This window comes from Falco punctatus (assembly GCF_963210335.1).
Source record: "Falco punctatus genome assembly, chromosome: 4".
Lineage (NCBI taxonomy): Eukaryota > Metazoa > Chordata > Aves > Falconiformes > Falconidae > Falco > Falco punctatus.
In genome coordinates, this window is record NC_137583.1 from 67,627,583 (window position 1) to 67,644,527 (window position 16,945).

Below are 16,945 nucleotides of genomic sequence, written 5' to 3' on the forward strand. Positions count from 1 at the left end.
CTTGCATGCCCAGAGGAGAATGCCCGGTTTCCTCTCATGGATCAGAAGTAGGATGAAAAGGAAACCCAAGAGAGACCTTTGAACAGACTCATCTGCTGAGAGTTGTTTAAATCCCAAGCCTGCTCCCACTAGCAGCTCTAAGTTTGTGCTCTGAATAGAGGCTGTGTTATTTTAACCACAGGATTTCTAGTCATGGGGGAGGAGAGATGGATTAGGTACGTTTGCAATCTAATGCTTCACATTTACCTCAACTGAAACGAACTACTTTAAGCCTGATGTAAATAAGTACTGCTAAGATATAAATTTCAAGAGCCCGCTAACCAATTATGCTTAAACTAACAGACTAAATAACTGTGGAAAATTCCAGAGGAATAAGATAACATACTTTTGTGTTCTTTCCTAAATAAAAGGCATGTGTGGAATTTCATGCTAGATACTATGGCAAGTGAGGGGCAGCAGATGAATTGCGCAAACTAACCTATGTAAGGTGCCGTACCTTGTAAAACAATATTCCTAACACCTGTTAGCATGGATTTCAGCAGGCATCCTAGCAATCTGGGGTTTTGTGGCTTGTAAAAAGTACAGATATGAAGGATTTGAATCTAATATTTCAAAAGACCAAATAAAGCTCTTTAAGGTAATAAGGCAAGATTTTAAAAGGCCACGAGGTCTGCAGTTCTGCAGGAGCACAGACATTAGCCCACTGAACAAATGCCATCTCCATCAGGGATGTAAGCTTTAATACCCTCCCTGCCACTCATGGATCGCTATGGAGATTGTTAAATGCAGGCAAAATATTGTGCCCAGGACACCGGTTTGGGGTTTGTGTTGTTTAATCCAAACTCTGCCTTCATTTCCTAGTTTATGGCACTTTTGTGCCGCAGCTGCTGTGGTTGCAAAGCATGGCTACAGTCCAGGCTTCCAGAGCCACCTCACAGCTGACAGAAGAGAGATCTATTAACTTTCTGAGAGGTATGATTTGTAAATAAAACACATTCTTAAACTTTGGACTGAACTGAGGAAAACAATTTGGATGCAAAACACCAGAGGAAAGGGGACAAATTCCAATTTGTCTTTGACAGCAGAGGCTTCAGGAAGACAAGTTTAATTCCATTTTGAATAAAACCTGGCTCTATAAATAGCATTATCTTACACTTACATAACGCTCTTCATCCCAAAGCATTCCCGAGTGCTTTGCAGACATAATCATCCCATCTGAAAACCGTGGGCGGACCTCCCACCCTGGCACAGAGGACGGTGTCCTGCAGGAGAGGCAGCGGAGCATCCAGCCTCCAGCAGGAGCTGGCAGCTGGCTGGGGTGTCACAGCCTGTGCCTGGCTCCTGGGGTGCTGGCCGGGAGCACGGGGCATTATCTTACCGGGTCACCCAGGTACAGAGTTTGTGGTGATGCACAGGACTGGTATCTGTAACTGCCAGCATGGTTAAAAGCCTGTTGCCCAGCTCAGCCCTCAGGTTCTCAGAATGGACTGGAGCATCTCCAGGGATGTTAGCCTGCTTCCCAGAGCTCAGGCTGAGCTCTCTGAGTTCCACCTGGATGCTTGGCTCAGTCTGACTCACCTGAGCTTGGGCTTTTGCTGGGTAGACCACTGGGATACCAAGCATCTGTGTCACGGGCAGGGATGTGCACCTGAGCTAGAAGCAGAATGTCCCCACACCTCCCACCACCGTGCCTCTGGCCCATCAACCAACTTTTCCTTCCACCACTTGAGCAGCTCACTCCACCCCAGCTGGCTTTCTTCAGCATTGCTGTAACTGCTGTAAGATGAACCCCACTGATGTTCCCCAGATACAGGTTCTACCTCATCCTTGTATGGGACGCCACAAGGACAGCAGGCATGGGAATGCTCCTGGGGCAGGGGCAGGTGTTGCTACAGCACTCCTGGGGGGTAGGGGTCCAGCTGGAAGACCCCAGGTCTCCTAGTTTGCAGAGATATTGGTATGACAAGCATCAGATCTGTGCACCAACATTGCAAGCTGCCAGACACGACTTTAGGAAGAAAACAACCTGTCTCCTTCTCTCGTGCTCCCTCCTTCACCTGGATGGAGGATCTTTGCATGCACAAAGGAAATTTCTGTGCTGCAGAGGGGTGTATTTTTCACTTTTGTTTAGCTGGCTTGATAGGAAACAGCAGGAGGAAGAGAGGCCAGCAGAAGCTGTGCTGCAGGTTGACCTGAAAAGTGCACATTTTCCCAGAGAAACTAAAAAAACCAACAAAACGGAAGGAGAGAAAGCAAAAATAATTTTGAATTAAGTGAAAGCATTTGAACGCATGGTTTGGGTTTCTAGTTTATCTCTCAGGTCACACTTTATCCAGTTTACAAAGAAACAGCAATTTAAAAACAAACATAAAAGGAACAAAGAGTTTAATTTCTAAAATGTCAAGGCAAGACATTTCAGCATTCCACATTGCTGCTATTTCTTTGGGATGCGGAGATAAGTAGTAACAGAGGGACGGATTTAGCGTTCGTTTCCTTTCTCCTCCTAGACAAGTCAACAAATTGGACACAAATTTACAAACCGGTTCCTTCAAGTCTTCATTTTTTATCAAAAAGAAAATAAAATTATTCTGTTGGAAGCCTTTGCCAGATTTAGGCTCCGGCACAGCAGCCGGCACTTGGAAGTTGAACACCTGCCTATTGATGAAGTTTGTTACTTTTCTTTTGTGCCTTGGGGCAGCTCAGACCTGCTCCCTGCCCGACATGTCCTCCTGCTGCAGTGCAGACCACAAACCTGCCCACTGCCTCTGAAACAAAGTCAGCTCTGCATAGTTTCCTAGAGCTCTTTCTTTCTTCATCCAACCCTAACATTAAGGATCTTAGCTGGAATGGCTGTTTCCCAAGCAACAAATTATTCTTGGTCTGTGAGAGGAACATTCGCTTTCAGCACCCTCTCTGTGATGCTGGATATTTCTCCACCATAATCATGCTGAGCTGAGGTCTGTAGGCTGTGGTGCTCCCCTGCCTTCCGCTAAAGCCTGCAGAATAAAACAAAGCCCATGCTAGGACTATTTAAGGATTCGATTTTGCATTTCAGTCAGTGCTTAGATAAATCGAGCAACAAATGAAAGGAAATGTGAAGCACAATGAACTGTACAATGAAGTACCATTTCGCAGCAGCAGCAACTCCCACACTGGCCTCTCCTTCCGAGATAATGGGACAAAGAATTCATAATAGACGTTGTTGATGGGAAATTACATGTTAAAGGAACCTGAATAGTTATCCATCTATTTTGCATGTTTTCTCCCTTTTTTATAACATCAACTGAGGGTTAGAGATAAAAAGTTTCTATTTCTTTTGAATTAGGGAACCATTCCTAGAAGTGATATTGCCAATCCCCACTGTTAGAAGATCTTCCATTAGGATCTACACAAAACCATGACTGATCTGGAGAATACAAGCTTTTGGGAAAAAAGCCCATTGGGAATTGTAGCAGACCACATTTTCACACTTTTGCTCTGCAGTTTTGACATCTGGTACTTAATTCTGTTGTAAAAGAAAGCAAATGTTTTCTTTAATCAAAGTACTCTAGGAACTGAGGCCCTGAACAAGCTCCTCCCAAAATCAAGTCCCATAAGACACAAAATTGTGGTAGTTGTTAAAAATCAAAAAAATGCAAGAAAGAATGTGAATTTAAGCTTATGTGTCTTTAATTATTTTCTTTTTGGACTGCAATGCTTGTTTCTGTTCTATTTACTTCTAATATTATGTCAACTGCAGCCATCGGTGAACATAAACCACCAAATGACGTGGTGAGATAAACCCAAATGAGCTTACAGTTAATTGCAAATTAACCCAGGGAACTCCACCAAAGAGTTTCCCTTTAAATTAGGTGCGTGCAGCTCTCAGTGACAAGCCCAAAACAAAACAGGTGGGTGCCTGGTCTGTGGGATTCAGGCATTGTTGGCCATCACAGGAGAGGTGCTGGCAGCCATTGACCCTACGTGGGCATTGCTTCCCCTCTCCAAACCCAGCAGGTCTTCTCCCTACCATGAGGAAGTTGCAGCCAACCCAGCAAGAAGCACCTCCCAGTTAAAGGCATTACGACTCTGTCCCCCGTATGTGGGACACTGCTTGATGCAGGCAGCCCCAGGAACTCATGGAGAGGTGGCAGGTCCAGAGGACATGGAGCGGGCGTAACCCCCAGCCTGTGCCCAGGAGATCTGGGTCTGCTGAACAAGAGCAGGGACATGCTGGGGTGGGCTAAGCACCACAGCCAGATCCTCAGGCTTTGCCGTGGCTCTGGCACGATGAACAAATTCAAATCAATCTCCTTCTGGAACGAGTACTTGTGGAGGAATGTTTAAGTGTCACAGCCTATCATTGCCTCAACCATCAACTTTGTTTCACATAGTGGAAACCTCTGAAGTTGTGTTGAATGTTAGTACATGAATGCTGGGCAAAACCTGAAGTATAATATGAACTAACTGCAATGGTGCAGGCTCTTCTTACCCTGCACTGGTGGATCTCAGAAAACTTTTGGTGGGAGGATTTCAGTTAACAGATCTGATTGGAAAATTCCTGTTTAGTTAGAAGTGTTTTATTATAAGTTAGAAAGAGGTATTGTGATCTTATTATGTCTTATTTAAACTTTTTTACCCTGTCTGTTTTTCTGCCCCTCTTCTACATCCCATCTCCCAGCCTTTTCTGACTTGCAGTGAGTATGAGATAGAACAAGAAAATCTGCCTGGATCTTATAAGGAAGAACATGTGTTTCCTGAAGGAGGCTTTTGGATGAGCTAGACAGCTGAAAACCAGTCTGTATAGACAGCTGACTTTCGCTGGGCACAAGACTGAAAATAGTTCTAGAGAAGAGCCAGTTTTGCCCGGCAACAGAGAAGTTGCCCAGTGAGACCTTCCACTCTAGATGGTATCTTCTCCCCTAGTCCCACTAGATGGGCATATGTGATTGCTACTACTGCATATGCCTTTCTTACAAGGTGCCTTCTGAGGTCCTCAAGCATATTAAATCCCAACAGTCAGGCTAATCTGTCAGCAGGAACCATTTGCACTAGATATGTGACTGCTATAAACTGAAATTTCTGCCTTGGAGAACTTGTGTTATTAGAAAGCTCTATTGTCACAGGAGGAGCTCTTTGCGTCTCCTGCAATGTCTATATACTCATCTTTATTGCAGAAAGGAAGATTACTTACTGTGACATTCACGATCAAGAATGAAGGCAACTGAGTTCTGATTTTTGAGATTAAGGGTTTTCACTGCGTCAGCAAAGGAGTCACGTTCTTGCAGTCAGGTACATGTATCTCTAACAATGCGTTACATACTGATACCCAAACCAAAGGCATTTTCAGGTGCATCAGGTAGTTTTAGGAGTGTCAGCTCCTGCTTTACTTTGTAAGAAATGCCTCTTTGAACCCCTCTGTCTTATCTTGCACCCTCCTAAGCATGAGCTTCTCTGCACATGCAGTAGAAGCCACCATGGCAGTGCTCATCTAGGCCCAGGAAGGACCAAGCCAAACTGGGGCAGCTGGAGGGCTTGCGCTCCTCTCTGAACTCCTTCACAATACAGGCTGTGTTGGGTTTATGTGGCAAGGTTTTGGTAGCAGGGGAGCTGCAGAGGTGGTTTCCACGAGAAGCTACTAGAAGAACTGCAGCCCATGGGAAGGGCCTATGTTGGAGAAGTTTCTGGAGGGCTGCCTCCCATGGGAAGGACCCCACACAGGAGCAGCATAAGAGTGTGAGGAGCCCTCTCCCTGAGGAGGAAGGAGCAGCAGAACATGGGATGCAACCCCCATTCCTGTCCCCCTGCGCTACTGCAGGGAATAGAGATAGAAAATTCAGGAGTGAAGTTGAGCCCAGGAAGAATGAAGGGGTAGGGGGAAGGTGTTTTTAAGTTTTTGTTGTATTTCTCATTATCCTACTCTGATTTGATTGGTAATAAACTAATTTCCCCAAGTCAAGTCTGTTTTGCCCATGAAGGTAATTGCTGAGTGCCCTCCCTGTCCTTATCTCGACCCGTGAGCCTTTCATCGTGTTTTCTCTCCCCTGCCCAGCTGAGGAGGGAGGGACAGAGCAGCTTGGGTGGGCACCAGGAGTCCAGCCAGGGTCAGCCCAGCACACAGGGGAGGGCTGTATGTGCTCCCACAGCAGCAATGCCCCACCTCTGCATGGACCGTGCCATTGCGCCCACAGTGATGGTGTGTATATTTAGGATCCTGATTGTAAAACCAGACTTGGAGCAACGTATTGCCTGGCTGTCTTCTACATACCAAAAGCATGAACAGAAGTAGCATAAGAGCATGGTGTGCCTCAGGAGGCTGGTGTGCAGCACTGCTGGTGACTCAAAAGAAAAAGATGGTCACCACAATGCTCCCCACAGCCCACAGGCTTCTTTCCCACAAACAGGTTTAGCTGCAAGGTGGTAGGATAAAGTTCCTGGTTTAGAGGATGCATTTAATTGGATAGGAGCAAATAACAGAGGTCCTTGTTCAGCCGGAGGTGTCAAGGCACATTATGGAGAAAATGGAGAAACAGCAGGCTGAGAGGAAAGGAAACCAGGGGTTTGGAGCAGGAACCTCAGAGGTGCTGAAAAAAGAGGCTAATGAGGAAAACAGAGTTAGCAGAGCTGTTTGCTGAACTTCAGAAAATGTTGATATTCAGGGAAAGCATGTGATGGTTATTGTTAGGTAACAAAAGTGGTTCCTCTCTTTCCTCACACCTCCGACTGCAGGAGCCCAAAGACCTCTGGCGGGTCCCTGTGTCACAGACAATGAAATGAGCCATGTTAGTGGAAGATGCCATCACACTGCTGATGTCTGGTAGTGGTTACGGCTTGTCACTTTATGCCGTGAAAGCAAAATGCAGAGCCAGCCACTAGGAAGAAAGCAAGTCCAGCCGGATGGCTGCTCCTCCAGGAGGAGTAATTGCTGCTAATGAAAGTAACGATGGGTCTGACACGAACTGGAGTCCTATCCTCTGGCCTCTGTGACTCCGTGGCTATTTTCATGTGACAATTCTTGATGATTTCAGCAAGGCAGGAGGCATCTAGGCAGCTGGGAGGGGAGTGAGTCTCTTTTTAATGCATCCAGCACTGCAGCCTGCATCTCTAAGAAAACCTCTGTTCCCACACCTTGCCTTCAGCTACTTACTTGTAATTGTTTCTGTTACAATTAGCCAAGTGGCTGTCCAGGCTGCAGTGTGAAAGCCTGTCTGTTGCACTAGAGATCCTACTGAATAAAAAGGTAAGTCAGAACTAAAACGCAGAAAGTATGGCACCACACCAATGCTGACCCCTCACACTGTTTGCAGAGCATCATTTAAGTTTTGGCTTTGTTTTTTGCAAGAAAAGGTATCGTGCATATGATATTATAAGACTCAGGAAAGATGCTTCACCAGCCTGCTCACAGGCATTCTCCGAGCCTTCATCATGCCCAGCAGCCCTGGAGGAATTTGTTCAAAAATTATGAAGTGTGCATGGAAGAGCTAAAATCCTGCTGAGCCCTGAAGCCCTTTGCGCTGCTCAGGGTGGGCAGGATGAGGTGGGGTTGTCTCTGCCTCATCCCAGTCATACCAGCCGTGAGGACAGTTCCTCACAGGGAGATCAGGTCCTTCTCTAGAGCTCCCTGGGGAAACACACAAAAGGCTCCTAAGGAACTGCAAGATCTGCTTTGAGCTTTTTTTTTTTTTTTTTTCTGTCTAAAGCAAGACAGCCAAGCCAAAGCTAAACCTTGAGCTTTCCAGACAAGAGGCCTGAATAATGTACTTTCTCTCAGAGATCACGATTTGATCCCCAGATGCATCACAGGCTCCCTGTATCACTTTGGCAAGTCACTTTGTGATGGATTTTCATACACTTGGCACTAAGACCAAGTCATTACAATAACTATATAAGGCAAGATCCCCAGAAGAGCTCATTTCCCCTTGTCCGGAGTTCTTTGGAAGAATTAGCCCATTATTTTACTTAGTAAATGGGAGCTCAGCTCTTCTGAAAATCTGCCCGTGCTTGGCAGCCCCGAGTTCTTAAGAAACTCTATCCCTCCACCTCTCTGCCTCATTCCCATCTGCATGTTGAAAGAAACCATCTTTCCTCAGAGCCCTTTGTCTGGCTTTTCTATTCCAACCATTAGTTCCTGGTGGTGAGACCTTTCTGATGTGAGGTGTCCCAAAAATTCTAGCACGGCCACGCATGAACCTCTGACACACACCTACCTGCCCCTGTTACACAAACACACACTGCTGGGAAGAGGAATTTAATTTAAAGCAGCAAACTGCACAGAGGGAGGACGCTAGAAAGGGAAATAAAACACCATGTTAGATTCCTCTTTGATGGACTTTCATCTGTTTTCTCTTGTAAGATCCTGGGTGTTTGGGACCTATTTCTGCTTTGTGCACTTGGAGGATTGGAAGGCACATTTTCTGGGGAAGGCAATGTAAATCCTTTTCAGGTTTTTCATGACAAAGATGAATAAGGACGAGTGTGCTCTGTCTAGAGTGAGTACCAGAAGGAGCAAAACACCAGGATTTCCCAGGAAGTGTAAAGAAGCTGAGCTTAAGGTCAGAGAAAACAGAATGTTCCTCAATTTTATGGCCACAATAATTCTGCTTGAGCTTTTTCTGAAGCTGATGTTTAGCATATGATTTTGCAGCTGCTGGAACTGTTCCTCTGAGCTATGGAAGCTTACTCACAAGCTAAGCTACAAAGGTAGTTGCACTCAAATTATACACTGCCCCTAGCAGATTAAAGCTCATTCCTACCTGTCTGTATTCCAGGAAATAAAGCCTCACACTGTCGATGTAGGTCCTCCACTAATTGGCAGTGCAAAATGTTTAGAGGAAATGGAGAAAAAACAAGGATATTTTCGGCAAAGTTCTGATAATCAGACTCAGATTTGCACTAAGACCAAAGAGCTCACAGCAACCTTTCCCACCAAAAAATGACAGGAAAACATGGTAAAATTAAGGAGAATGAAGCAGAGACTGGCAGATGAGCTCCCAGCTCATCCTTCACAGACACAGCTTGCAGGGCTGACTGCGATATTTTTGAAATCTTGAGAGCCTTGTGGAAAGTTATAAGTGCCAATGGCTTCCACTAAAGGCAGGGCATTTGGCACATTATGGGCAGCTTTGCCTGCTCTGCAGACTGTGCTGTGGGTGTACCTGCACTAGCTCCTGGGGAGCCTGCAATGAAGCAGCTGCTGATGGAGTCAGGGTCAGCCTTGTCCCCTGGCCTGCTGTTCCCACCTGCCCGCAGCAAGTCAGAAGCTCACAGGAGGCCACAAGTCTTATTCTGGGCACTGCTTGGTTCAGTACGGCAAAAGCATTCCAAAAAGATGAGAGACTGCATCTACATGACATGTCTTTGCAGAGGACGGAGCCACAGCCCCGTGCTAGCCCCCTCGCTGCCACTGCAATGCAAGCTGTCAGTGCTTAATTGCCATTAATGTCATAGAAGACTATGAAGACAGGAGTGGGAAAAATCACCTGAGTAAAACCAAGGTGCAAATATCTTAGTTGCATGCATTATGCCCTCACATGGGTTCTCCTGAGTTTGAGGCTGGTCAGTTTTGAAGCATGGGTCTTTCTTTACCACCCCCTTTGCAATGCATTTTGTATCACTACAGAAAAGCAGTATCAGACTGTGTTGGGCTGTATGTAGGGAGAGGCCTGGATACAGAGTCTTTCACTTTTAGCTAATCTCTTCAAATCTATTTAAGACAGGAGCATTTTGAAGCTCTTACCCTCTGAGAACTATTTGGCAGCTCAAATTAAATGAATTAGGCCAGGCTCCAGAAGATGTGACGCTGTCACAGCAGGGTTGGCAGCAGACCTAGCCAGAATCCTGATCCCCATTTGCAGATGGGGCAAAAAGAAACACTCTGTCCTGTCCACAGCCACACGAGGAGATGAGTGACATATCACAGGCAATTTCTTCTCAGAGCATGACTGGCTCTCTGGGCACAAAGCCAGGCTGCTGTGCCCTGCCGCTGCTTGGTGGCTCCGCTGCCCAGATGTGAGCAAGCAGCAGCCCAAAGGCAGCAGGAGAGAGGAAGGCAAGGCGGTGTGCTGTCAAAATTCAGGCCCATGCGGCATTTTCCATTATTAATCAGGTTTGTCTCCTTGATCTCATTAATTTTTTAATTTTCCTTTTTGTTTACACCTTCATTTGAAGGAGATATGGTTGCACTTGTTATCAATACTCAGAAGCAAAGCAGCTAACCAGCGATTATTCCAATGCATCTGTGTGTTGGTATTCCAGAATGACAGAAAGTCTATAAACAGAGTTTTTTAAAGGCTTCTTGTTTTGAAGCAGGGCAGAAACACAGTCTCCCACTCTGGGAAAACTCATGAGATTTGAAAAAGCTTAGGAAAGCTCTGTCGTGAGGAAGCAGAGGTTCCTGCCTGGTTTGCCAGCATGAGCCCGGCTCCCCTAGGAGGGCTGCTCGGAGGAAAGCAGGGAGGGAGCCCTCAGGCAAAATCAGCTCCTGTTTGCAGCCCTGCAACTGCGCAAGCTGCTGTGGAGATCTGGGGCCCTGTGGTGCCAAGCGGCTTTGTAGCCCCCATGGCAAAACTGACGGGTTTTAACTCCCCAGGCTCTAGCAATCTGTCAAAATTGACACGTTTCTGCAGAACATTCCCATTTTGACCAACTGGCATTTTCAGATGGAAAAAAAACATGCAGTGGGAAAATATCCAACCGGATCTAGTCCTCACAATGCGCTGCACTGACACACTATTTATGCACTGGAGGTTGGCGTAGCTTTCACAAGGAAACGAATCCAAGAGAAGCCTTAACAATGAACTGCAGCCAGCATTGGTACATTAAGATAGCAAAAATCTGTGCATTAGCAAACCCAGGCAGTGCCATGAATATGACTGTAGCAAGTCCACATCAGCTGTTGTGGTAAAGAAGTTAATTAATCGATAAAGTCCCATGCAAACCAAGCTGCCCGAAAACAAACCCACTCCTTCTCTTCCCGTTTAAGCTCAACTAAGCAAAATGGCAGAGAAAAAATTGCATGAATTAGACACTCAGAGTCCCAACCTACTTTTTACTGACCCTTCATGCCTCCTAAAGAAAGGCAACATAGTGTTGCCTGCATCGATCTGAGGATAAAAATTATTTCTGAATTTAGGAAACCAAAGACCAGAGTGTTTTGTTTGACTTCATTTCCTATGCATCTGCAGATACATGATTATTCATAACACTCCTTTTCAATATGCCACACATACACAAGTTTCATGCTTTTTGAGTGAAATACTGTTTGCTCCATTTTGCAGATAAAGAAACAGAAAACATGGGAGGTTAAATTGCTGGCTTTAAGACACACTGTGGGCCCTTGTCAGATTGACAACTCAGAGAGCAACTCTTGACCTGTGCCTGATTCATCTGACACTGCTACCCCGGGAGTTCACAGCAGTATAATTCAGGTGATAGGTCTGGTGTTGGTGGTCTTACCGATGCTTGCTCAAAACCACCAGCAAAAACCTAGGGTTCACAGAATTTAGCATCAAATTAGACTCCCTGCCACAGCCAAGACCCAAGCACTGTCCTTCCAGTGACCCTGCTCTTTTCACAGCTCGCCTTCTCTGTCTGCTGCATCCTTATGCTGTTCTGGTGTGTTCTCCTCCTCCTGCATTTCTCTCCCACCACCAGTCCCTTGAGGCTCTGAGAAAATTTGGGAGAGGCTGCTAAATTTTCAAGAAGCTAACTGGATTAAAATGCAAATCTTAAAAATGAAAGATAACCCTCTCCCTGCAAACTGTACTTCCCATCTATCCAAGTGACAGCACTGTGATACTCGGGGGATTCTGTGTTCACACCTCGTGTAACAGGCTCTGGCTTTTCTTCAAGGCTCCAGTTCCTGGAATAATCTGATTATGCAAAAACACCTAAGTTTATTCAAGGAAAATGTTACTAGCTCTCTTGTTTGAGGAGAAAAGCTCAAGAATGCGAAACTCAGAATCCAGGTGGCAAATTAAAAAGCTGTTGGGTGATGTCTTTTAGCTCACCCCTTAGCTTGCACCTCACTTGTGAGGTGCTCTCTCCCTTCTGAGACCTTCACCTGCCTGTTGGGAAGCTCTCTGAGCCACAGGCCACATGCACTTCTTCTGTGAACTACAATTAGCACAATATATTGATCATAAGTAAGCATCAGGCTAGCCTGGCAGCCCGCTGCTGGCCTGGCTGTGCTGGAAGGGGCATGCACGGGCTGAGCCGAGGGTGCCTGCACCAGGAGTGTAGCATGAGGGGTGAGGGGTGCAGCAGGAGCACGGCTTTGAACTGGGCAGAAGCCCCCCTGGTGAGGGCAGTGGGCATGGCACAGGAAGCTGCTGAAGCACGAGCTTCCCGAGAGAGATGGAGAGCTTGCACTCACCCAAGCCCCGTGGAGAAGTCTCCTGAATACCAGTCCTGCCTTAGGCACAGCTGAGGTCCCATCCTCTCTCCTGTGAGAGTAATCTCTGATACAGGAGCATGTATGATGGATCCTCTTTTGCCCATTTCAGCCAGACAAAACCAAAATGCTCTTTAATTTTCCCCTGGAGCATTTGCTTCTGCATGCTCAGTGGTCACTGTAGAGACAAGCCAGCAGCAGATGCAGTGTAAACAGATGTTGCCGTTGATGTGGTGTTCATCTTTGGAGCAGCATGGTGCTTGTGGTGCACTGCTGACATGTTTCTCACCAGGCTCCTTGCTGGGCATCTATGTTGAACGGTGTCTGCTGGGCTCCTAGCTGCATGGTGTGAAGGCAAATCTGCCTTGTGAACTAGCAGCCACACTGGGGAGGCTGTGGTGTGGACCAGGAGCGGCTCATCCAGGGTTCACAGAGGTTTCACACCATCAGCTCCGGCTCAGGCTGTGCCAGCAAGGGGATGTTGCTGCATCACTCTTAGCTTCCACAGCTTCAGCAGCCCTAGAGAGGCTGGTCTTATTAGCCAGCAAGAAGTACCTCACTGCAGAGAAGAGAAAACTCTTAATAATTCCCTTGCACAGATGCTTTTTTGCACAAGGTTTCCTTGTTTGAAGCTCAGTCCTCCACTCCGGTCCCACAGGAGCAGGATTAGCTGACCTGCAGGGCACACTGCAAGGCATATTTCCTTCCAGGTCTTCTCCTGGGGAAGTAGGGAGGGACATAACAGAAGCAACCTGCAGTGTGTCCAGCTAGAGGAACACAGCACTAATAAACAACACTGATTAGTTGCTGTGGGAGTGCTTGGAGCTATGGATGGAGACAGCCGGTCCCATGCACTGGGACGCTGTGCTTTCACTGCGCCTCTCCCTGGCCAGGCAGCTTAAATCCAGCCACAGCATCACGGCTCCCCAGCATCTCCCACTGCTCACAGAGATCCTCAGAGTCCTCCCGGGGGAGGAAAGGCTGGAATGAGTGTCCCAAAAGCCAGAACTGGGAAGTATCATGTCCCCTTTCAGCCTCCATTCCTGAGTGGTGTTCATTGCCCCAGCCTCTGTGAACTTCTCAAACTCTGATGAACATGTCCTCGCCATCTTGCAGGTGAGATAAGAGAAGAGCAAATGACTGGTTCAAAGTCATGCCGAGGGACTGTGCCCATGCCCCCAGATGAGCTGGGCTCCCCAAGCCTTCGCCCAGCGCATTAGCCGTAAAGCTATCCTTACCCTTTCCTGCATACTTGGATCATAATCTAAGTCCTTTATCTCCCCCATCTCCTAGAGCAGTCAATTAGCAGTGATATTTAAAAAAAAAAACCCAACAAACCCAGAAGATTGACCCAAGAAGTTTTGCCAGTTTAGAAGCAGATATGGCAAGGCTGATCAGCCAGAGGAAGGGGTCTAAAAATACAAGTTGCCCCACTGGTCACATCTGTAGCTAATGAACAAAGAGGTGTTGGGCACCCCTGGGACATCCTCTCCTCTGGGTCTCCAGCCCTTTGAGGAGTGGGTCCTGGTTAGTTTCTGCTGCTGCAGCTATACTGCAGGGTGGTTGTTTCTGTTTTGATGGCTGTTGTCCCTCATTGAAGAACTAATATGTTTCCTTGAATATTTTATTTATTGATCTTTAATAGAGAGTAATGATTTTGAAAAGTATAATTCCTCTTACCAATATCAGCCTTTTAAACTACCAATATATTTCAACATATGATTGGAAAATAACCAATACAATGAAAATACTGTGTTTGAAAGCTTATAACCACCACCATAACTTTGCTGAAAGAAGAGCAGGTAGATATTTTTGGCCTGGCAGCTAGATTCATGGGACTGCCTGGCAAGTCTGTATCTCAGATTTGCAGTGTGACAGTACCTCCATAGGCAGGTGCTTATGCCAGAGCGGTGAAAGGACTTAGCGCCACCGAACATAGCTTTTGCTTGCTCATATTGGAAGGCTGACAGCAAAGCAAGAAATATTTTCTTTTCCCTTTCTTTCCTCCCCTAATTTAAACAGGAGGAAGCCGTCTTAAAATGACTTCACTTCAATGTGGGACTGGAAATTGTTTAAATGACTGCAGTGAGGAAAAAGAACAAAATAACAGAGAAAGGACACCAGGGCAAAATGGTGCAGAAAGTAAGCAACATTTTCTTTTTGCTATTTGTGTAATGGCCAAATTACACATGTATGCTCTTGACAGGGCTTTTGGAGATAGAAAAGCTCTTTCCAGCTAGGCTGGTAATCTCACCCCCTGGAGAGGCAATTTTGGAAGGACGGCTGGTGCCACGAAGTTGGCACGTACCCGTGGGAGCAGGGTCACCTACTCCTCCACGGTACATGGAGGAGACTGCAGCAACGCCAGAAATGCAGAAGACACCGGAGAGGGGCTGTCTCATGTAGTTTACAGGGCCCCTTCCCACCACGAGGACACTCCATATCTGCATATTGGCAGGCACTCTCCTAAATATAATGTGCTTTAATTTGTCTTTACTCATTAGCTGAAGGACAGCGGTGGACAGCAGGTATCCTTAGTGCTCCCCTGCCCAGAGATGCCACAGCTCTGCTGGGGTCTAAGTCCTGCTGGCAGCAATGCAAGAGAGCAGCAGCAGCAGCTGATGGAGGTCACCTGGTTACTCATAGCTCATTCGTACCCCTTGCCTGGGCAGGAGGAGGGTCACCATGGCTAACCCCTGCTAATGAGTGGTGGGAAGTGTTTGATCTCAGCCTCAGAAAGCCAGGCCTGTGGGACAAAGAGCCATCTCCTCCTGGTACATATCCTCCTTTGGGTGGACACCAGACCATGCCAAAGCCTGGTGGGGTCAAAAGTGAGTTTGGTGGAGCAGCCAGAAGTTCAGTCAGCTGAAATGTGCTGCCAGCCCCAGGGCAGGTGAGCACCTATCTGCCTCCACTCCTTTCCTCACTAAATGTTACGTTCAAACGAGGGCAGTGCTTGTGTCCTTGTTGTAGATGAAGGTGGGCTCTAACCCTAAGGTTTGAGGCCTGACCCCAGATTACCCATGTTGACCTCTGGATAGGGAGTCTCCCCTGGGATATGCTGGGGACCCTTCAGTCCCTGGGAGGGACCCAACATGCAAGGGGACCTTAAGTATCTCAGACAATGGTTGAAGGTTCATTTGCAAAGTGTTCAGAAGATGTCGGATAGCGAAAGCAACTTTATTCATCACTGATACTTTCAATATGTTTTTCTGAACCTATCGGTTAGGAGCTAATCTTGCTGAAGGTTCATTTCTCCTGCAGCATGCAGTGCCACTCTAACAGAGGCACTGGGTGCTCTAACAGAGGGGAGAGTTATTTTGGTAGTCGTCTTCAGGCACTCGAAGAGTCTGAAATAGCTTTTTAATAGGTTTTTTTTCTTAATTTAAAATTAAATTAAAATTATAAAAATTAAAAAAAATAGTTTTTTAATAAACTTTCTTAAGCACAAGAGCAAGATGGGGCATGTGTTAGGAGGGAGCTCAGGATGCCCAGGCTGGGCTGGGCAGACTGGCCATGGTGTGCTATCCCCGGCAGCTCGCTGGGGCTTCACTGCCAGCCCGTATGCAGGGACCACAGACACCAGCAGCTCACTTGTAGCATAGGAATCATGATTTCAGCTGGGAACTGGCAGTTTTACTGGGATAAGGGCTGAAGGGGCAAGGGCCTGTTTTGACAAGAGTGGTATTTAACGGCTGTCAGGTGTACTGACATGGAGGAGAAAAAGCTACTTATGTAAAGCCAGTACAAAAAATTGAAAACATTTTGCAATAATGCCTAGATTTCACTTCGCTCTCTGCAGGGAAGAGGGAGGAAAAAACTCTGTGGCTCTCAGTTTTGTGTTTAAATGGGCAGGTTTCCTTAGGAAAAGCCTCTGACCTGCTAATAACTAATACAGAAACACTTCACTTTCTCCCATCTTTTTAAAGCTGTTCTTCATCTCTCCTTTCTAGTTAGATAGGCAAGGCAAATTGAGGCATATCCAGCTAGAAAATGGTTACTTAAACCTGTTATATTTCAGGAAACTACAGCCTTGCCTGAAGGAGATTTTTCAAAAAACTTTGTTCTGGCAATCAGATATGCAGGAGCTCACTCATTGATAGAGAGGATGCAAGTAGTATTTCACTGGAGAGTGAATTTTAAGTAATTTTTTTTCTCTATGAAATAAAAATTCAGCTGATCAAATCTGAGAAATACTTGAAATCTCAGTTTGAAAAAACACCCACCCAAATATACCTTTACAGTTAATGATCCTTGAATCTCTAGTAACAGGCTTCCTAGAGGACTTGCTGTCCTTACACAAACTCCACAAAACCCCTAATACCCACATTAAAGATGGCAATATTGAATGATACAGAAATAGTGTACAAGGAGTGAGACAACCATTCACCAAATGTCTCCTCTTATGCTGCACAGGTGGACAGAGCAGAGCGTTTCTCCTAAATCCACCCCCTGCCTGTGGCTCAGGGTGAACATAAACACCAGCTGGAGAGGTGTTGCAGAACACATACAGGAGGATACACAACAAATTCATACAAAAGAGCCAGGGAAAGAGTCAAGAGGCTGCAGAAAGAA

The 16,945-nt window shown here is 46.3% G+C and overlaps 1 protein-coding gene across 5 annotated transcripts in view; it reads right to left on the reverse strand.

Annotated features, from left to right (window-relative positions):
- JCAD (junctional cadherin 5 associated) overlaps positions 1–16,945 on the reverse strand; it is a 106,643-nt gene that overhangs the window by 66,414 nt on the left and 23,284 nt on the right. For all 5 annotated transcript variants that reach the window (XM_080383037.1, XM_080383034.1, XM_080383036.1 and 2 more), the window contains exon 1: positions 1–16,945. This exon is cut by the window's right edge. The gene's annotated coding sequence lies outside the window, so the exon portion shown is untranslated.